Source organism: Phyllobates terribilis, unplaced genomic scaffold (assembly GCF_046119375.1).
Source record: "Phyllobates terribilis strain yellow unplaced genomic scaffold, ASM4611937v1 Scaffold_9__5_contigs__length_417890890, whole genome shotgun sequence".
NCBI classification, from domain to species: domain Eukaryota; kingdom Metazoa; phylum Chordata; class Amphibia; order Anura; family Dendrobatidae; genus Phyllobates; species Phyllobates terribilis.
In genome coordinates this window covers 65,926,354-65,949,706 of record NW_027362769.1, presented here as the reverse complement: position 1 = coordinate 65,949,706, position 23,353 = coordinate 65,926,354, and the positions used below count along the sequence as shown (strand labels likewise).

General features: G+C 43.1%; 1 protein-coding gene across 1 annotated transcript in view; it reads left to right on the top strand.

Annotated features, from left to right (window-relative positions):
• Positions 1–3,304: 3,304 nt before the first annotated feature.
• Positions 3,305–23,353, top strand: part of ITGB2 (integrin subunit beta 2) — a 170,399-nt gene continuing 150,350 nt past the window's right edge. The window contains exon 1 of the mRNA XM_073646550.1: positions 3,305–3,392. The gene's annotated coding sequence lies outside the window, so the exon portion shown is untranslated. The remainder of the gene's footprint in view (positions 3,393–23,353) is intronic.

Below are 23,353 nucleotides of genomic sequence, written 5' to 3'. Positions count from 1 at the left end.
GGATAGACCAATCGGAGAGAAACAAAAACCAATATAGTTTGCCCGATTAAGTGGTCTAAACATAGATAGTTAATAATAAAATGAATTAATTGTTATTATAAGTGGGTACGTGGTGGCAGAGAAACCAGAGCACATACACATGATTAAAATCACAAGACACAGAACCCGCAAGGGTTTGAATACAACGCTATGTTACTGCAAGACAGACACCAGGCAAAAGAGTAATTTGGATACAGTGTATACAATGTCAATAATAGACCCAATCCATATATCTGGTCAAGGGAGACATAAAGTGTAGAAAAATGCCTCAGTTTGGTATTGTAGAAGTGTGTTTAGTTAAAAGGATATGTATGTGGCCTGTACTATGGAGGTCAATGGCATAGCATAGGTATACTATATACTACACTGTGTTCCAAATTATTATGCAAATAATGCCCCGTCTCATGCTGCACATAACACATCTGCATCTCTGGCTGCTATGGGCATAAAAGGGGACAAACTTATGGTGTGGCACCCATGCTCCCCTGACCTCAACCCCATTGAGAACCTCTGGAGCATCATCAAAAGGAGTGTCTATGATGGCGGGAGGCAGTTCACATCTAAGCAACAGCTCTGGGAGGGTATTCTGTCCTCATGCAAAACAATTGAAGCAGAAACCATCCAAAACCTGACAAATTCAATGGACGAGAGAGTTCAGAAGCTCCTTTCGAACAAGCGGTCCTATGTGCAAATGTAACATCACCTAGAATAAAGTTTTGAGTTGAAAACTGTTTGATTTCAGTTTGTAATAACCTGCTAATGCTTATAATTTCAAAAATGACCATTTTTTTGTTCTTTATTAAAATGAAAAGGTTGAAAACTCTGCTGTGCATAATAATTTGGAACATGCATTTTGAGTGCAGTTTGAGTTTTTTATTTTTTTAAAAATATACTGTTATCATAGGCAGTTTGTACAAAAACCTTTCAATTGTACTCTAATAGTTATTTGACTGGAAAATTACAATGACTGCAATTCATATAGGTAATTTGGGAAAATCTGAGAAAATATTATTTGCATAATAATTTGGAACACAGTGTATATACAGGTGCTTCTCACAAATTTAGGATATCATCAAAAAGTTAATTTATTTCAGTTCTTCAATACAAAAAGTGAAACTCAGATATTAAATAGAGTCATTACAGACAGAGTGATCTATTTCTAGCGTTTATTTCTGTTAATGTTGATGATTATGGCTTACAGCCAATGAAAACACAAAAGTTATTATCACAGTAAATTAGAATACTTCATAACAACAGCTTGAAAAATGTTTTTAAAATCCAAAATGTTGGGCTATTGAAATGTATGTTCAGTAAATGCACTCAATACTTTGTCGGGGCTCCTTTTGCATCAATTACTGCATCAATGCTTCGTGGCATGGAGGCGATCAGCCTGTGGCACTGCTGAGGTGTTATGGAAGCCCCGGTTGCTTTGATAGCAGCCTTCAGCTCATCTGCATTGTTGGGTCTGGTGTCTTTCATCTTCCTCTTGACAATACTCCATAGATTCTCTATGGGGTTAAGGTCAGGCGAGTTTGCTGGCCAATCAAGCACAGTGATACTGTTGTTTTTAAACCAGGTATTGGTACTTTTGGCAGTGTGGACAGGGGCCAAGTCCTGCTGGAGAATGAAATTTCCATCTCCAAAAAGCTTGTCGGCAGAGGGAAGCATGAAGTGCTCTAAAATTTCCTGGTAGATGGCTGGTGTTGATAAAACACAGTGGACCTACACCAGCAGATGACATGGCTCCCCAAACCATCACTGATTGTGGAAACTTCACACTAGACCTCAAGCAGCTTGGATTGTGGCCTCTCCACTCTTCCTCTGGGACCCTGATTTCCAAATGAAATGCAACATTTACTTTCATCTGAAAATAACACCTTGGACCACTGAGTAACAGTCCAGGTCTTTTTCTCCTTGGCCCAGGTAAGACGCTTCTGGCCTTGTCTATTGGTCATGAGTGGCTCGACACAAGGAATGAGACACTTGTAGCCCATGTCCTGGATACATCTGTGTGTGGCGAGTCTTGAAGCAATGACTCCAGCAGCAGTCCACTCCTTGTGAATCTCCCCCAGATTTTTGAATAGCCTTTTCTTAATAATACTTTCAAGGCTGCAGTTATCCCAGTTGCTTGTGCAACTTTTTCTACCACACTTTTTCCTTCCACTCAACTTTCCATTAATATGCTTGGATACAGCACTCTGTGAACAGCCAGCTTCTTTAGCATTGACCTTTTGTGGCTTACCCTCCTTGTGGAGTGTGTCATTGACTGCCTTCTGGACATCTGTCAAGTCAGCAGTCTTCACCATGATTGTGGAGCCTACTGAAACAAAGTAAGGGACCTTTTTAAACGCTTAGGAAGCCTTTGCAGGTGTTTTTTGTTCATTATTCTAATTTACTGAGATAATGACTTTTGTGTTTTCATTGGCTGTAAGCCATAATCATCAACATTACCAGAAATAAACACTTGAAATAGATCACTCTGTGTGTAATGACTCTATATAATATATGAGTTTCACTTTTTGTATTGAAGAACTGAAATATATTAACTTTTTGATGATATTCTAATTTTGTGAGAAGCACCTGTATGCGTTTGGCACAGGGGGTGTACAAAAATAAATAGTTATTTAAAGTATATGTGACTTATGTAATATAAGTCAGTGGTAAACTATAATGATAGAACACAGCCCTATGCCTATAGTGAATAGTCAAAGGTATTCATAGTATATTACATATGCCCTATAAGATATTGAACAGCCCATTCATGGTATATTAATTCATTAATTAATTAACATTCATGTATTAGTAACATTATTAATTGGTCCCATGAGATGACTATTGGGTGACAGATGAGTGCTCACAGGTGAGGATAGATATCACTTTGTTACTAATTTGCATTTTTCCCAAGCTTAAGACCATCTAACTTCCCTGATGGCAACCCTATCCGGACCAGTGACTGTCACATGAGGTTGTCCACATGGGACAGACCATATAATGCTGCTAAGAGGAATTTCACTCGTATATTATATAACCCAGGAGAACACTACAAGTGATCGGAAATAAGTGCCTACTATCATAGAATAGGCAACGGAATCCTGTCCATGACTGATGATAAAACAGTTGAAGCTGAATCGTCTGTTCATTGATATTGTATAAAGATGTGACCTTTCTCAGTAATTACAATGTGTTTTAATTGTTGTGCTCCATACTTGGCGTAAGGTAGAGAAGCAGTTCTTTCATCATTACTAAGAACTGATTTCCTCTTTTTAGCCTTCCTGTTTTCATAAGGAACATTTGAAATAAGAACACAATTACACAAAAAGCAGCACTACAGATCCTGACGTCCATCTGATGAGGTAAAGTAACTCTTGTCTTTCCTATTAGCCTAGATGTGTAGAGATACATGTTAAGCTTCCCATTCACATTATACTAATGTTGGCCAAACCTGCAGATACCGACGGGTTTGGGCCGACAGTCTAATGTATATGGGAGCCCTGGACAACTTATTTTTGGGGGAAATATTGATGTGGCATGTCTGATTTCAGACTGATCATATTGCCTCCTGGAGATAAGCCGCAGCCAAACATGACGATGGCTCTCTCGTAGAGAAAACAGGGGCGCTCGGCTCTATCAGCATTGTAGTGGATGGGACAATCGGCCGAGACAGCTGCTGTCAAAGGATCGCTCAAACCATGGTTCGGCTGATGACCATCTAAGCCAGGGGTGTCCAAACTTTTTTCTAAGAGTGCCAAATTTGATGAAGTGAACATGTGCGAGGGCCGATCATTTTGCTTGACATTCTTTGGACCATTAAAATGAATGCAAATAAACTTTTTTTGCAAAGTTTATTGAAAACGGCATACTTTTTATTTTGTGACTTGGATGACAAATCTAAACAGGTGTTTAATCAATCTGCCTTAAAGGGGTTAACCCAGACATACCCCCATTCTCACCCAGGAAGCCCCTCCCCGACTTGAGCATCGAAGCAGTTTATGCTCCAATGTCCTACTTTTGCCCTGCACTAAATTGCGCAGAGGAAAGGCATTTTCTGGAGTTCTAGTGACATACCCGGCTCTCCACGGGGCTGGCAGAAAGCCCAGTGACGTCACCGGCACTGATGGGCGGGCTTTATCACCAGTAAACCAGCTAGAGCAGCGCTAAAGCCTGCACATTAGAGCCGGTGAAGCCTCCTACCGGCAGTGTGTCATTGTAAATAGCACAGGGCAAGGGAGCACATCGGAGCATGAGATGCTTTGATGCCCATGGCAGGGGGGCTGCCTGGGTGAAAAAGGGGGTATGTCTGGGTTCTGAACTTGGACAACCCCTTTAATATAATAAAAACAGGAAACTGAGATATCTCAGGAACATTTTAAAGTACATTACACAAAGTAATGTAAGGTTGTCTGTCAACTTATAAGTTCAAAAAATGTGAACAGGAACATAACAGCAAGTATACATGTGTTCAAATATATAACTGTCTATCCAACTGACATTAATTGAGATTTTACAACATATTAATCTCAATTAAAAAAAAGAAACTAGCCTGCACTAATGTGAAGGGTGAAACTGGGATCTGGACTGCAGCACATAGACTAGGTCTGGTTCAATGGCCGTGGTTTTGATGCGCAAAATGTCACGCAGGTGAGAGTCACTTAGTCTTGTCCTCACGCGGTTCTTGTTAAAGTTCATAACAGAGAATGTCTTCTCACACAAATATGTTGAGCCAAACAAGCTCAGGGTTTTCTTAGCCAATGTTCGAATCTCTTGAAACCGGCTCTTATCCAGTTGGCGGTAAAAGTTAACAAGAGAGAGCTGTTGATGACGACTGCGTAACTCGCTGTCACAATGTAGCTCAATGAGCTCGAGCTGCAACTGATCAGGAGCATTGTCGGGGTCAACAGAGAATGGAGAGGAGAAAATGCTGATCTCCTTTTCAATAGCTGCAAAATCTTGAAAGCGCCGTTGAAACTCCCCAGCCAGAGATGTGATGTCTGCTGCATACCTGCTTATTTGCGCATGGATATCATCCTGTGGAAAACTGTTAATTATTTCCTGTAGCGCTGAAAAATGGATGGTATTGGGCGGTGTTTGTGACAACTGCCTTAGGAAAAGTTGCAGCTTTGTTCCAAAGGCTTTGAGGTGTGAATAAAGTTGGTTCACCGCTGCATCTTTGCCCTGAAGATTCATGTTCAGTACATTCAGATGCTTTGTTAGGTCGACTAGAAACCCCAAATCAGCCAGCCAAATTGGATCAGATAGTTCTCGCATCGTTTGTCCCTTTGTTTCCAAGAATTCTCCTATTTCCTTTCTGAGAGAGTAGAAACGTTGCAGTGCAGACCCCCGACTGAGCCATCTTACATCGTTATGATATGAAACATCTTCATATTCAGCCTGGATATCCAGTAGAAACTGTTTAAACTGGCGGTGGCACAGGGCTTTAGAGCGGATAAAATTAATGGTCTTTAGTACCGGTTTCATAACATGATCATATTGGAGATGTTTAGCACAGAGAACTTGTTGATGAATGATGCAATGAAGTTTAATAGCTTTGCCTCCTTCTTCGCTCACCTTGTTACAGATTAGGGTTGATAATCCACTTCGTTCACCAGTCATGGCAGGTGCCCCATCAGTAATAATCCCAGTAACTTTGTTCCAAGGCAGTTTCATGTCATCTATGGCAGAACTAACAGAATCAAATAAATCTTTCCCTCTTGTTTGATCCTTGAGGCTCTGGAGGTCAAGTAGCTCTTCAGTCACATTCATTTCATCGTCCACCCCTCTTAAAAAAATCAGCAACTGAGCCGTGTCAGATAGGTCCGTGCTTTCATCACAGGCTATTGAAAAGAAGTCAAAATCAGCTCCTTTTGACATTAACTGTCTCTTAATATCCGATGAAATTTCTTCAATTCTCCGTGCTACAGTGTTACGAGCCAGGCAAATGTTGGAAAACTCTTGCTTCTTCTCGGGACAGACATTCTCTACCATTTTCATAACACATTCTTTGATAAAGTCACCCTCTGCAAAAGATTTGCAATTTTTAGCAATTAACGCTGCCACCTCATAGCTCGCCTTTGTGGCATTTTCATTTGACTCACGGGCTCTTGTAAAAAATCGCTGTTGTGACAATAAAACAGCTTCAAGTTGCTTATACTTTTCACTTCGGTCGTGCCCTGTTAGCTTGTCGTATGTGCTATGTCTCGTCTGATAGTGTCGCTTGACATTAAATTCTTTATAAACAGCAACGGTCTCTTGGCATATCAGACAAACACAGTGATTCTTTATTTCAGTGAAAAAATATTCTACTTTCCACTTGTCCTGGAAGCGGCGGCCCTCACTGTCAACTTTTCGTTTCTTATTTGTAGTTGCCATTATAAAAATTGGCCAGAAGGGGAGAGATTAAAAGGCGCAGAGGGTGGAACAGCAAAAATAAGATACTGCTATATGCTTTATAACACAGGCAGAGAATAGCAAGCTGTGCAACAGTCGCACATCAGATAATGGAATTATAGCACAGTGACAGGCAGTCAGGGGTTAATGAAGGGTATGACAGCTTGCTACCACAAGCTTGTGTGAGAGCCCTGCTGGCCTAACCTTTCTGGAGGTGTAAGGTGGCGCAGGGACTTATATATAACTTAATATATATATTATTTATATAATTTTACACAACTAAGCTGAGGTCTTCAGCCTATCTGACCTCTGAACGTCTTACAACCCCTGGGGGCTGGAGATCTCGCACGTCGCGAGATCTTGGCTGGCCGGTTGCCGCCGCTCAGTACTCCGGCGCAGGGAGAAGGAAAGCCGAAATCTCGCGATGTCCGAGATTTCGGCTCTTCTCCCTGCGCCGGAGTACTGAGCGGCGGTGGCGACGAGAGCGGCGGTGGCGACGAGAGCGGCAGCGGCCGCAAGGTACATGCTGCTGGATACCTGGGGGCCTTATTAGTCCGGACCGCGGGCCGCAAATGGCCCGCGGGCCGGACTTTGGACATGCCTGCTTAGATTCTAAGCTGTCTGGTCGGCTTTAGGGTTGTTGCATAATTTTTTTTCTAATTTGACTTAGAATTAGATAAGAATGAATGGATGTGGAGCGATGATATTCACAGTACCTGAGCTGAGGCAACCAACAAAGCCATGGGTTTTATTTGTGCTCATTTATTATATGTCAGCAGCCAGTCGTTTTACTTTGTATGACTGTAATGTTCCAGCTCCTTTGCAGTTCTGCAATAATTGTATTAATTATAGTTAAAATGCAAATTGTCCATTTTGAAAATAAAATAAAAAAGCTTTTTTTACAGCTAAAACCCATAGTTACTTACACCTGACTAATATAAATGTGAATCATTTTATTCCATGTTTGAAATGTGCACTTCCTCTAAAATGGATAAGACAACTACTGAGGTGGAAGCCACTAGGCAGGGCAAACTTTAACTGTTTCAGGACTAATCAATTTTTTTTTATCTCAGCATTCCAGAAATAATTTATTTTTCTAATTTGTATTAACAAAATAAGAACAATATGAAGTCTTATTTTGTGGGATGAGTGGTACTTTTTTCCCCTCTCTTTTTTTTACATTTTTTAGGTATTTACTGTAATTTTCAGACTATAAGGCACACTTTTTTACCCCAATGGCGGAAAATGGAGGTGCATCTTATTGTCCGAATGTAGCTTACCAGGAGTTCGGGGGCGGTGGAGCGGAGCCACATGAGGCAGGAGGAGGGTCATCACTACAGGGAACCAGCGGCAGCAGAAGTGGGGCGATGCTGCGGGCCCTGGGTTGGAAGTAGGCGGTGCCTTGGCGGTGCGATGCAGGAGCGAGCGGAGTCCCCGCTGTGCACATTCACCTCGTGGTAGGCTTCAGGAAAATGGCACAGGTTGTCGACACATGTTCAGATTTAGATCCCCTCTCAAAGACGAGCCAAGATGTCAATCTGCGCATGCGCCGCCTCTGGCACCATTTAACTGAAGCCTACCACGAGGTAAATGTGCACAGCGGGGACTCCGCTCCTGCATCGCACCGCCAAGACACAGCCTCCTCCCAACCCAGGGAAGTCCACAGCATCGCCCCACTCCTGCTGTCAAATGACACAAATATGATCCCGCTCCACCGCCACCACTAATCCACCGGATTACATTCAGACTGTAAGACCCATCTGTGACCCCTCACATGCCTGATCCTGATGACAGGTTAAAAATTCTGAAAACACAAAAGTCATTATCTCAGCAAATTAAAATAACTAACAAAAAACCCCTACATAGGCTTCCTAAGCATTTAAAAAGGTCCCTTACTCTGTTTCAGTAGGTTCCACAATCATGGGGAAGACTGATGACTTGACAGATGTCCAGAAGGCAGTCATTGACACACTCCATAAGGTCCCAGAGTTCCAATTTTAATTTGGAAATCAAGGTCCCAGAGTCTGGAGAAAGAGTGGAGAGGCCACAATCCAAGCTGCTTGAGGTCTAGTGTGAAGTTTCCACAATTAGTGATGGTTTGGGGAGCCATGTCATCTGCTGGTGTAGGGCCACTGTGTTTTATCAAGACCAAAGTCAGCGCAGCCGTCTACCAGGAAATTTTAGAGCACTTCATGCTTCCCTCTGCCAACAAGCTTTTTGGAGATGGAAATTTCATTCTCCAGCAGGACTTGGCACCTGTCCACGCTGACAAAAGTACCAATATCTGGTTTAAAAACAACAGTATCACTGTGCTTGATTGGCCAGCAAACTCGCCTGACCTTAACCCCATAGAGTATCTATGGGGTATTGTCAAGAGGAAGATGAGAGACACCAGACCCCAACAATGCAGATGAGCTGAAGGCTGTTATCAAAGCAACCTGGGCTTCCATAACACCTCAGCAGTGCCACAGGCTGATCGCCTCCATGCCACGCTGCATTGATGCAGTAATTGATGCAAAAGGAGCCCTGACCAAGTACTGAGTGCCTTTACTGAACATACATTTCAGTAGGCCAACATTTTGGATTTTAAAAACATTTTCAAGCTGTTGTTATAGAGTATTCTAATTTACTGAGATAATGACGTTTGTGTTTTAATTGGCTGTAAGCCATAATCATCAAGATTAACAGAAATAAACACTTGAAATAGATCACTCTGTTTGTAATGACTCTATATAATATATGTGTTTCACTTTTTGTATTGAAGAACTGAAATGAATTAACTTTTTGATGATATTCTAATTTAGTGAGATGCACCTGTAAGTCTATACAGGGTGGGCCATTTATACACATGATTCTCTTCCCATTGAAAAAAATTAAGTTGGATCCAAAATGGCCGACTTCAAAATGGCCGCCATGGTCACTACCCATCTGGAAAAGTTTTCCCCCTCCCATATACTAATGTGCCACAAACAGGAAGTTGATATCACCAACCATTCCCATTTAATTTAGGTGTATCCATATAAATGGCCCACCCTATATATTTAAAATAAATGTTATTTCTTATAAGGATACTGTATGTGAGAGTTATACAGTGTTACCACATATAATAAATAAAAAGGCATGTGAATGAATTCGGCACATCCTACTCCAAAATGCTCCTTCATTAAAGGGAATCTGTCAGTAGGATCAACCCTCCTAAGCTGTCTATATGGGCATGTAGGTCATAGAAAGCAAAATAAAATGATGCCTTGATATCTGCGATCTGATGTATTATTCCAGAGAAATCCACTGTCATGGGTGTGTCAGATGTAACAGACAGTCGCTCTGCAGCTGGCTGCAGAAGGTCACTGCTTTTGGCATTGCAAACGCCTTCTTAATCCTTCTTACTTTTGGACCCAGCGGTAACCTCCCTCCTGCTCTGATTGACTCACCCTGGTCAGGGAGTTTATAAACTCTCAGTCTGCTTTAGGGAGTCACCGTTGATATTCTCATTTTCCCTTGTGAAGGCTTGGAGCTATAGCAGTCAGCTAGCTTCCTCTCTGGTGCCCTTGGAGGACATTTGATGTTATCTCTCTGGTGTCTGCTCAAGCTAAGTTTTCCCCCCTTTGTTTGTCTCCCTTGGTGTCTTTACTTTATAGTAGGGACTGACCAGTGCTCACCCCCCCTTCCCTATCCAGGGCCTAGCTCTAGGGATATACAGGGCTTAGGTTTCCTGCTTGGCGATTGGTGTGGAACCAATATAGAGATGGTAGGGTAGGCAGGGTGCTACTAGATATGCCTAGGGGTCTCCACTCCCCCTTTACCTAGTGTCTGGGCTTCCTTCCCCTCATCCCTTCGTGCGTGACATCCAAATTGTTAAAGAAACATGAGTGAAACAAATCGTAATGTGTATTTTACTGTTTGATTCCTCAAGGAACGCCCCTTTTAATCTGATGACAGCTTTACCCTCCTCCCCCATTGGCATTCAAGCCAGCAGCTTCAGCAGGTTATCACCTGGAATTACTTCCAGTGAACAGATAAGCCTCCTCAAAAGTTCATTTGTGGAGACCCCTGCCTTCAGGAAAGTGTTTGTGACCATCAGGTTTGTTTTGCAGAGGCAGTTTGGTATACAGTTCCATACAGTGTTGAGCCCTATCCACAAATGTTCTGCGCCAGAATATGGAAAGAACCACTCAAATAAGTGGAGAGACAACAGTTCATCATTACTTTAAGACATGAAGGTCAGTCGATCTGAAAAATTGCTAGAACCTTCAAGTAATCCTCAAGTGCAGTCATGTAACCCATCAATCACTATGATGAAACTGGCTCTCATGAGTACCGCCCCAGAAAAGAAGGACTAAGAATTACCTCTGCTGTAGAGGATCAGTTCATGAGAGTTACCAGCCTCAGAATAACATAATGACAGCACCTCAGATAACAATCCTCATAAATGATGTATGGACATCAATGAGATGACACATCTCAACATCTACTGTCCAGAGGAGGCAGCGAGAAGCAGGCTTTCATGGTTGAACCGCTTCAAAGAAGCCACTACTGAGGACTACAAACAAGATAAGACTTGTTTGGACTAAGCATCATAAGAACTGGACATTAGATCAGTGGAAATCTGTGCTGTGGTCTGATGATTCAACACTTCAGATTTTTGGTACCAACCACTATGCCTTTGTGAGATGCAGAAAAGATGAGCAGATGTGTGGTGCCCACTGTGAAGCATAGAGGAGGACATTGTTGGTGATTTATTCCAAATTCTAGGAAAATTACCCAGCATGGCTACCACAGAATTCTGCAAAGACATGCTATCTCATCTAGTTTGCACATACTGGGACCATTATTTTTGGTGCCACTGGAAATTGATCCAAAATACCTCCAAGCAATGTAAGGGTTATGTGATCAAGAAGGAAAGGGATTCAGCACTGTGGCAGATGACTTGTCCTCCACAATCACCCTACCTCAAGTAAATTGACATTGCTCGGGTTGAGATGGACGACATAGTGAAGATAAGGTAGCCAACAAGTGCTCAGCACCTCTGGGAACTCCTTTTAGTCTGCTGGCAGACAATTGCAGGTGACGACCTGATGAAGCTGTAAAAAGGGGGCACTTTGAGGAATCTAAGATTTATCACATATCCTGATTTGTTACACACGTGTTTCTTTACTCCTTATTTTATATCTGTTACTATGTTGTTTTGCTGCTTTCAGTCTGCATCTATAATATGCACTATCTACTAAGAACGAGGAAAACCATTGCATAAACAGGGGTGTCCAAACTTTTGACCAGTACTGCATGTCAAGGTGCCAAAGATTAGACCTAAGAACCTTTTGGGTTACTTCATGTATGAAGTGTATTTACTAAATTAATAGGTGTTTTATATTACTTGTCCATAAATCAATTTGACCTATTGTTATAGTACAGCTACATACATGTTTTGTCATAGTTTTCTCCTTGGAATTGTGATTAACATAGAAATACTTTTATAAAAGTAAATTAATATTAATTAATCTATAAAATATCACATTTTTTTCTTAATAAAAATGTGTGTAAATTGTCTAATGTTGCATATATTCAGTGACAGTTCTGTAGGTTTGTGTTAGTGCGGTGTTATACTTGCTGTTAAAGTTTTAAGAACTAGTTTTGATTCGGGGGTTAAACTATGCACGAAGTAATGTAGCAAATGAAGTTTTTCATGTATATTATTCATCTAAGTAGAAGTCCATTGGCTTTACCATATGGCCAACATGTTTTCTCATTTGTAAGATTTTAGTCGTAAGATGTTATAAATCAAAAAGCATACTATTGGAGAGAATATGGAAAGTTCAATGGTTTAAATAGCAAAGCTGTAAAATCTAAAAAAAAAGCCACGTTGTCACATATCTTAGTTCACTATTTAGCGTCCTTAGTCACTGTTGGGTGTATTTGTCACAGTCCACTATGCAGTCAGTTTCATTCAGTAGATGTTACCATAGTCACATATGTAAAACTTGTTGCAGAAATTCTGTGTTTGATAACCAGCTCCGTTTATTTGGTTAGGGGATTGTTTTAGTGGTGAACACATCATTACTACAACTCCCATTAGTCCTCTATGCATGAGCTGTTTCGTAGGATGATAGTTTCATAAATATGTGGCGCTATCCTCTGTGCGCCAACAAGACATTGCTGCGGGCGGCATAATTAACAAGCAGCCGGCATACTTTATAAACAATTACCAACAGCGCACAGTCATCCAGCAAATATTTTATACGGTACCGTCTGCCAGCCACTTACCATCACCACAATCTGAAAAGCTCTCTTGCTTGCATAGATAATGCTGCGAGCAAGGCTAGCATATTGCAACGTCTACTTGCTTGTAAGACTTGCTTATAAGAGACTTGTGTAAGGGCTCAGTTGGGGTCACAACCCTGTCAGTAGTGCCATTGTTACTCCCATGGAAATTATGTTGTACACTTGTCACATAAGTAAAGAACATCCCTGACTCTCTAGATGTGGTAGGTGTCAATGTTGATTTAAAGATAATTTTAACAAACTGAGTAATATAAAGAAGTGCCAAAAATAAACACACATGTTTTTTTAACTAAGGTCCCTGGAAATTTCCTTTATGTGGCAACTATGTTTCATGTTATGAGTAGTGTTGAGCGATACCTTCCGATATCAGGAAATATCGTATCGGATTGGATCGGGCCGATACCCAAAAAGTATCGGATATCGCCGATTCCGATACCGGAAACCAATGCAAGTCAATGGGACACAAATATCGGAATGAAAATAAACCCTTTCTTTCCTTGTAGGTTAATTCTACATGAAGTAAAACAACTAAGAATAATGTAGAATGACATGAAAAGCCGGCAATTCATCAGCGGCATACACCGGTACCCGACAATTTACAACAGAAAGAATAGAGCTTCACACATAGATTAGATAGATAGAAACATGTCAGTCACATATATATGAAGTACAGTGACAGTGTTGCTTACTGTACTTGTCATTTAGTGTAAAGGATTTATTAAAAAAAATATTAGTGTTTTCGTGCACCGTCTCTTTAAAAAAGCCGGCCGGCAATTCAGCAGCGGTACCCGACAATTTATAACAGAAAGAATAGAGCTTCACACATAGATTAGATAGATAGAAACATGTCAGTCACATATATATGAAGTACAGTGACAGTGTTGCTTACTGTACTTGTCATTTAGTGTAAAGGATTTATTTAAAAAAATAATAGTGTTTTCATGCACCGTCTCTTTAAGAAAGCCGGCCGGCAATTCAGCATCTGTACCCGACAATTTAGAACAGAAAGAATAGAGAATCACACATAGATTAGATAGATAGAAACATGTCAGTCACATATATATGAAGTACAGTGACAGTGTTGATTACTGTACTTGTCATTTAGTGTTAAAATAAAGGATTTATTTAAAAAAAAATTGGCGTGGGGTTCCCCTTAATTTTAGGCTCTAGCGGAGGTTAAGCAGACAGCTGGGGCAAATGTTTGAAGCCTGGGAAGGGGGTAATACCCACGGAGCTTCCCAGGCTACTAATATCAGCCCCCAGCTGAATACCTAGCCTTTACTAGCTATTAAAATGGGGGAACCCCCCCAAAAAAATAACGTGGGGTCCCCCCTAATTTAATAGCTAGCACAGGCTAGGCAGACAGCTGGGGGCTGATATTAATAGCCCAGGAAGGGTGCCATGAATATTGGCCCCCTCCCAGGCTAGAAACACCAGCCGTCAGCCGCCCCAGAAATGGCGCATCCATAGGATGCACCAATTCTGGCACTTAGCCTCGCTCTTCCACGCTGCCCTGGTGCGGTGGCAGGGGGTAATAGGGTTGGGGTTGATGTCAGCTTATAATGCCAGCTGACATCAAGCCCAGGTTAGTAATGGAGAGGCGTCTATAAGACACCCCCATTACTAACCCCATAGTCAAAGTTAAAAGAAAACACAAACACCCAGAGTAAAGTCCTTTAATTGAAATAAAGACACAATTCTTTATTGTTCTAAATTAAACCATACTTACCGTCACGCCCATTCCAGCTGAAGCCAACGATCTCCTGCAATAAAAGAAAAATAATAAAGCAACCTCATCCTTACCTTTCGATGGTTCCCAGGACAGCTCCAGCTCTGCTACATCGAGATGACAGGCTGGACCGCAGCAGAAAGCTGCCATCCAGCCTGTCATCCCGCAGACACTGAGAAGCGCAGGCATGCTTGCGCTCCTCAGTGTCTCTCTGTGACGTCATCCAGATGAGCCGAGTTCATGTCCAATGAACTCAGCTCACCTCATGCACGTCACTGACAGCGTGGGAAAATTCTCCTGCACTCAGCGCTTCAGCGTGAGAATTCTCCCACGCTGTCAGTGACATACATGAGGTGAGGTCATGTCCAATGAACTCAGCTCACCTCATGCACGTCACTGACAGTGTGGGAAAATTCTCACGCTGAAGTGCTGAGTGCAGGAGAATTTTCCCACGCTGTCAGTGACGTACATGAGGTGAGCTGAGTTCATTGGACATGACCTCGGCTCATCTGGATGCCGTCACAGCCAGACACTGAGGAGTGGAAGTATGCCTGCGCTTCTCAGTGTCTGCGGGATGACAGGATGGATGGCAGCGTTCTGCTGCGGTCCAGCCTGTCATCTCGATGTAGCAGAGCTGAAGCTGTCGTGGGAGCCATGGAAAGGTAAGGATGATGTTGCTTTATTATTTTACTTTTATTGCAGGAGATCGTTGGCTTCAGCTGGAATGGGCGTGACGGTAAGTATGGTTTAATTTAGAACAATAAAGAATTGTGTGTTTATTTCAATTAAAGGACTTTTTTCTGGGTGTTGTGTTTTTTTAAATACTTTACTAGAAATTCATGGTGGTCATGTCTAATATTGGCGTGACCCCATGAATTTTGGGCTTGGGGCCAGCTGATAATACCAAGCTGGCCTTAACCCCTTTATTACCCAGTGAGCCACCGCACCAGGGCCCTGGATGAGTTGGGTACAGCACCAGAAGATGGCGCTTCAATGAACACGCCATTTTCTGGGGCGGCTGCGGACTGCAATTTGCAGCGGGGGTGGCCCAGAAAGCTTGGGTCTCCCTGCGCTGCGGATTCCAGCCCCCAGCTGCCTAGTTGTATCTGGCTGGGCACAAAAATAGGGCGAAGCCCCACGCATTTTTTTTTTAAATTATTTCATGAAATTCATGGAATAATTAAGAAAAAAAGGGCTTCCCTATATTGTTGTGTCCAACCAGGTACAAATAGGCAGCTGGTGGTTGGGGGCAGCCCATTCCTGCCTGCTGTACCTGGCTGGACACAAATATAGTGCGAAGCCCCACGTCAATTTTTTTTTAATTATTTCATGAAATAATTTTTTTAAAAAAGGGCTTCCCTATATTGTTGTGTCCGGCCAGGTACAAATAGGCAGCTGGTGGTTGGGGGCAGCCTGTTCCTGCCTGCTGTACCTGGCTGGACACAAATATAGGGCGAAGCCCCACGTCAATTTTTTTTAAAATAAATCCTTTATTTTAACACTAAATGACATTTGAGGAGTTAATAAAGATGCAGTCCCTAAATTATTATTTATTTTTTAATTAATTTTTCCCAAAACTTTTGACGTGGGCTTCGCCATATTTTTGTATGCCAGCCAGGTACAGCATCCAGCTTCTATGAACGCGCCATTTTCCGGGGTGGCTGCGGACTGCAATTTTCAGCGGGGGGGGGGGGGGGGCAGAAAGCTTGGGCCTCCCTGCGCTGCAGATTCCATCCCCCAGCTGCCTAGTTGTACCTGGCTGGACACAAAAATAGAGAGAAGCTTCACGTATTTTTTTTTTTAAATTATTTCATGAAATTCATGAAATAATTAAGAAAAAAAGGGCTTCCCTATATTGTTGTGTCTGGCCAGGTACAAATAGGCAGCTGGTGGTTGGGGGCAGCCCGTTCCTGCCTGCTGTACCTGGCTGGACACAAATATAGTGCGAAGCCCCACGTCAATTTTTTTTAAATCATTTCAGGAAATTCATGAAATAATTAAAAAAAATTGATGTGGGGCTTCGCCCTATATTTGTGTCCAGTCAGGTACAGCAGGCAGGAACGGGCTGCCCCCAACCACCAGCTGCCTATTTGTACCTGGCCAGACACAACAATATAGGGAAGCCCTTTTTTTTTTAATTATTTCATGAAATAATTAAAAAAAAATTGACGTGGGGCTTCGCACTATATTTGTGTCCAGCCAGGTACAGCAGGCAGGAACGGGCTGCCCCCAACCACCAGCTGCCTATTTGTACCTGGCCGGACACAACAATATAGGGAAGCCCTTTTTTTCTTAATTATTCCATGAATTTCATGAAATAATTTAAAAAAAAAATGTGTGGCGCTTCGCCCTATTTTTGTGTCCAGCCAGGTACAACTAGGCAGCTGGGGGCTGGAATCTGCAGCGCAGGGAGACCCAAGCTTTCTGGGCCCCACCCGCTGCAAATTGCAGTCCGCAGCCGCCCCGGAAAATGGCGCGTTCATAGAAGCGCCATCTTCTGGCGCTGTACCCAACTCATCCAGGGCCCTGGTGCGGTGGCTCACTGGGTAATAAAGGGGTTAAGGCCAGCTTGGCATTATCAGCTGGCCCTAAGCCCGAAATTCATGGGGTCACGCCAATATTAGACATGACCGCCATGAATTTCTAGTAAAGTATTTAAAAAAAACACAAACACCCAGAAAAAAGTCCTTTAATTGAAATAAAGACACAATTCTTTATTGTTCTAAATTAAACCATACTTACAGTCACGCCCATTCCAGCTGAAGCCAACGATCTCCTGCAATAAAAGTAAAATAATAAAGCAACCTCATCCTTACCTTTCCATGGTTCCCAGGACAGCTTCAGCTCTGCTACATCGAGATGACAGGCTGGACCGCAGCAGAACGCTGCCATCCAGCCTGTCATCCCGCAGACACTGAGAAGCGCAGGCATGCTTGCGCTCCTCAGTGTCTCGCTGTGACGGCATCCAGATGAGCCGAGGTCATGTCCAATGAACTCAGCTCACCTCATGCACGTCACTGACAGCGTGGGAAAATTCTCCTGCACTCAGCGCTTCAGCGTGAGAATTCTCCCACGCTGTCAGTGACGTGCATGAGGTGCGCCGAGTTCATTGGACATGACCTCACCTCATGTATGTCACTGACAGCGTGGGAAAATTCTCACGCTGAAGCGCTGAGTGCAGGAGAATTCTCCCACGCTGTCAGTGACGTACATGAGGTGAGCCGAGTTCATTGTCGGCTCCTCTGGATGCCGTCACAGCCAGACACTGAGGAGTGGAAGTATGCCTGCGCTTCTCAGTGTCTGCGGGATGACAGGCTGGATGGCAGCGTTCTGCTGCGGTCCAGCCTGTCATCTCGATGTAGCAGAGCTGGAGCCGTCGTGGGAGCCATGGAAAGGTAAGGATGAGGTTGCTTTATTATTTTTCTTTTATTGCAGGAGATCGTTGGCTTCAGCTGGAATGGGCGTGATGGTAAGTATGGTTTAATTTAGAACAATAAAGAATTGTGTGTTTATTTCAATTAAAGGACTTTTTTCTGGGTGTTTGTGTTTTTTTTAAATACTTTACTAGAAATTCATGGTGGTCATGTCTAATATTGACGTGACCCCATGAATTTCGGGCTTAGGGCCAGCTGATAATGCCAAGCTGGCCTTAACCCCTCTATTACCCAGTGAGCCACCGCACCAGGGCCCTGGATGAGTTGGGTACAGCGCCAGAAGATGGCGCTTCTATGAACGCGCCATTTTCCGGGGCGGCTGCGGACTGCAATTTGCAGCGTGTGGGGCCCAGAAAGCTTGGGCCTCCCTGCGCTGCAGATTCCAGCCCCCAGCTGCCTAGTTGTACCTGGCTGGACACAAAAATAGGGCGAAGCTCCACGTTTTTTTTTTTTAAATTCATGGAATAATTAAGAAAAAAAGGGCTTCCCTATATTGTTGTGTCCGGCTAGGTACAAATAGGCAGCTGGTGGTTGGGGGCAGCCCGTTCCTGCCTGCTGTACCTGACTGGACACAAATATAGGGCGAAGCCCCACATCAATTTTTTTTAATTATTTCATGAATTTACTGAAATGATTTAAAAAAAATTGACGTGGGGCTTCGCACTATATTTGTGTCCAGTCAGGTACAGCAGGCAGGAACGGGCTGCCCCCAACCACCAGCTGCCTATTTGTACCTAGCCGGACACAACAATATAGGGAAGCCCTTTTTTTCTTAATCATGTCATGAATTTCATGAAATAATTTAAAAAAAAAAATACGTGAAGCTTCTCCCTATTTTTGTGTCCAGCCAGGTACAACTAGGCAGCTGGGGGATGGAATCTGCAGCGCAGGGAGGCCCAAGCTTTCTGCCCCCCCCCCCGCTGAAAATTGCAGTCCGCAGCCACCCCGGAAAATGGCGCGTTCATAGAAGCTGGATGCTGTACCTGGCTGGCATACAAAAATATGGCGAAGCCCACGTCAAAAGTTTTGGGAAAAATTAATTAAAAAATAAATAATAATTTAGGGACTGCATCTTTATTAACTCCTCAAATGTCATTTAGTGTTAAAATAAAGGATTTATTTAAAAAAAAATTGACGTGGGGCTTCGCCCTATATTTGTGTCCAGCCAGGTACAGCAGGCAGGAACAGGCTGCCCCCAACCACCAGCTGCCTATTTGTACCTGGCCGGACACAACAATATAGGGAAGCCCTTTTTTAAAAAAATTATTTCATGAAATAATTAAAAAAAAATTGATGTGGGGCTTCGCACTATATTTGTGTCCAGCCAGGTACAGCAGGCAGGAATGGGCTGCCCCCAACCACCAGCTGCCTATTTGTACCTGGTTGGACACAACAATATAGGGAAGCCCTTTTTTTCTTAATTATTCCATGAATTTCATGAAATAATTTAAAAAAAAAATGCGTGGGGCTTCGCCCTATTTTTGTGCCCAGCCAGATACAACTAGGCAGCTGGGGGCTGGAATCCGCAGCGCAGGGAGACCCAAGCTTTCTGGGCCACCCCCGCTGCAAATTGCAGTCCGCAGCCGCCCCAGAAAATGGCGCGTTCATTGAAGCGCCATCTTCTGGCGCTGTACCCAACTCATCCAGGGCCCTGGTGCGGTGGCTCACTGGGTAATAAAGGGGTTAAGGCCAGCTTGGCATTATCAGCTGGCCCTAAGCCCAAAATTTATGGGGTCACGCCAATATTAGACATGACCACCATGAATTTCTAGTAAAGTATTTAAAAAAACACAACACCCAGAAAAAAGTCCTTTAATTGAAATAAACACACAATTCTTTATTGTTCTAAATTAAACCATACTTACCGTCACGCCCATTCCAGCTGAAGCCAACGATCTCCTGCAATAAAAGTAAAATAATAAAGCAACATCATCCTTACCTTTCCATGGCTCCCACGACAGCTTCAGCTCTGCTACATCGAGATGACAGGCTGGACCGCAGCAGAACGCTGCCATCCATCCTGTCATCCCGCAGACACTGAGAAGCGCAGGCATACTTCCACTCCTCAGTGTCTGGCTGTGACGGCATCCAGATGAGCCGAGGTCATGTCCAATGAACTCAGCTCACCTCATGTACGTCACTGACAGCGTGGGAAAATTCTCCTGCACTCAGCACTTCAGCGTGAGAATTTTCCCACACTGTCAGTGATGTGCATGAGGTGAGCTGAGTTTCAATGGACATGACCTCACCTCATGTATGTCACTGACAGCGTGGGAGAATTCTCACGCTGAAGCGCTGAGCGCAGGAGAATTTTCCCACGCTGTCAGTGACGTGCATGAGGTGAGCTGAGTTCATTGGACATGAACTCGGCTCATCTGGATGACGTCACAGAGAGACACTGAGGAGCGCAAGCATGCCTGCGCTTCTCAGTGTCTGCGGGATGACAGGCTGGATGGCAGCTTTCTGCTGCGGTCCAGCCTGTCATCTCGATGTAGCAGAGCTGGAGCTGTCCTGGGAACCATCGAAAGGTAAGGATGAGGTTGCTTTATTATTTTTCTTTTATTGCAGGAGATCGTTGGCTTCAGCTGGAATGGGCGTGATGGTAAGTATGGTTTAATTTAGAACAATAAAGAATTGTGTCTTTATTTCAATTAAAGGACTTTACTCTGGGTGTTTGTGTTTTCTTTTAACTTTGACTATGGGGTTAGTAATGGGGGTGTCTTATAGACGCCTCTCCATTACTAACCTGGGCTTGATGTCAGCTGGCATTATAAGCTGACATCAACCCCAACCCTATTACCCCCTGCCACCGCACCAGGGCAGCGTGGAAGAGCGAGGCTAAGTGCCAGAATTGGTGCATCCTATGGATGCGCCATTTCTGGGGCGGCTGACGGCTGGTGTTTCTAGCCTGGGAGGGGGCCAATATTCATGGCACCCTTCCTGGGCTATTAATATCAGCCCCCAGCTGTCTGCCTAGCCTGTGCTAGCTATTAAATTAGGGGGGACCCCACGTTATTTTTTTGGGGGGGTTCCCCCATTTTAATAGCTAGTAAAGGCTAGGTATTCAGCTGGGGGCTGATATTAGTAGCCTGGGAAGCTCCGTGGGTATTACCCCCTTCCCAGGCTTCAAACATTTGCCCCAGCTGTCTGCTTAACCTCCGCTAGAGCCTAAAATTAAGGGGAACCCCACGCCAATTTTTTTTTAAATAAATCCTTTATTTTAACACTAAATGACAAGTACAGTAATCAACACTGTCACTGTACTTCATATATATGTGACTGACATGTTTCTATCTATCTAATCTATGTGTGATTCTCTATTCTTTCTGTTCTAAATTGTCGGGTACAGATGCTGAATTGCCGGCCGGCTTTCTTAAAGAGACGGTGCATGAAAACACTATTATTTTTTTAAATAAATCCTTTACACTAAATGACAAGTACAGTAAGCAACACTGTCACTGTACTTCATATATATGTGACTGACATGTTTCTATCTATCTAATCTATGTGTGAAGCTCTATTCTTTCTGTTGTAAATTGTCGGGTACCGGTGTATGCCGCTGATGAATTGCCGGCCGGCTTTTCATGTCATTCTACATTATTCTTAGTTGTTTTACTTCATGTAGAATTAACCTACAAGGAAAGAAAGGGTTTATTTTCATTCCGATATTTGTGTCCCATTGACTTGCATTGGTTTCCGGTATCGGAATCGGCGATATCCGATACTTTTTGGGTATCGGCCCGATCCAATCCGATACGATATTTCCTGATATCGGAAGGTATCGCTCAACACTAGTTATGAGCACTGTGTCAAAGGATTTTCTACAACAGATATTCAGTGTATACATATTGGATATGCAATGGAAATCTGATTGGTGAAGATTTGACCTCTGGGTCCCCCAGTAATTATGAGAATGAATGTGCACTTTTTTTTGTCCATGTATGTGGTTTTTCTTCATTAAATGGTTTGTCTAGGCTTGGGGCTCAAGTCCGCAGCCACTCTATGTGACTGCAGACTTGTGGATCCTCACAGTGCTCAATGTGCGCAGTGTGAGGATTCTCCAGTGATGGGAGCGGATGGGCGCATGAACTCAAATATGAGATTTGCATACATGCAGTCACATGCAGACTAGACTTGCATAGCCTCTCTCAATACAAATGAATTGAGCGAGGCTGGACACATTTGGCTGGAAGTATTTAAATCGTATACTTGTGTCACACGACCATCTACTCCTGGCATCAACACCGGAGGATCCTAACAGCATGCACATTCCACGCTGTCAAGATTCACAACTCTGCAGTCACATAGAGTAACTGCAGAGTTGAGCCCAGAGCCTGGATAAGGCTATGTGCCCACGTAGCAGATTTGATGCAAAGCGTTTTTGCCTCTCTCTGGCAGAAAAAAATGCATGCAGATTTACATGCGTTTTTTCTGCCATAGAGAAGTGTTTTTTCAGCGTTTTTTAACATGCGTTTTTTCAAGCACTTTTCCAAGCTTTTTTAAGCATCACTTGGAAAAGTGCTTGACAAGTTGGTCACACAATATAAATCCATGCAACCAGCATGGATTTATATTGTGTGACCAACTTAGATGCTTTAAATGCGGCATCAATAGTAAAAAAAAAAAAAGAGTTAAAAATAAAAAAAACCTGTATACTCACCTCTCCAGTCTCCTCCCGGTGGCGATCCTCTCTCTTCGGCGTCCCGCGGTGTACTTGCAGGACCTTCGGTGACGTCATTTAGTCAGCTGATGGTCACGCGAGTATGTTCTGTTAACCCTTTCGGCGAGCATGCTCGGGTGCTCGCCGAGTATCTTCAGCGTGCTCGGGTGATATATTTGACTCACTCCGTGTGCATGATTTGCGACTGTTTGACAGCTTTAATACATGTGAGGAATACCTAAGAAACAGGCATTCCTCACATGTATTAAAGCTGTCAAACAGTCGCAAATCATACACACAGAGTGAGTCAAACATATCACCTGAGCACGCTGAAGATACCTGAGCATGCTCGTAAATCTCAAGTAACGAGCATGCTCGCTCATCACTAGTGGTGACGTGTTTCTATTATGCATTTCCTCTGATTGTTCCTCTCCTGGTTTTGACTTACAAATACTGATGTAAAATACTGACCAAAATACTGCCATGTGAACCTAGCCTACCAAAAATAATTATTTTGCAATTACTGGACTATGTTCTCTAATATTTCAGAATCTAAATCATCAGGCTTAGTAACTTTATTACTATTTTCTCTTTTTCTTTTCTAAATGTCTGTTCTCCATTGTCTCATGAAACATACTTTTTTAAGTTCTGTTTATGGCATTTTTTAGTCATTTATTTACACTTTTTGAATGCCTAACTTATAGATTTGGATGTGAGAAGTAAGTCTACCACCAGGGGGTACTTAGCTTAAAAATTAATCATAGTATAACATCCCTGGCGACGTGCTGGCATGGCTTACCATCTCCCTCCATGCAAGACCACCAACTT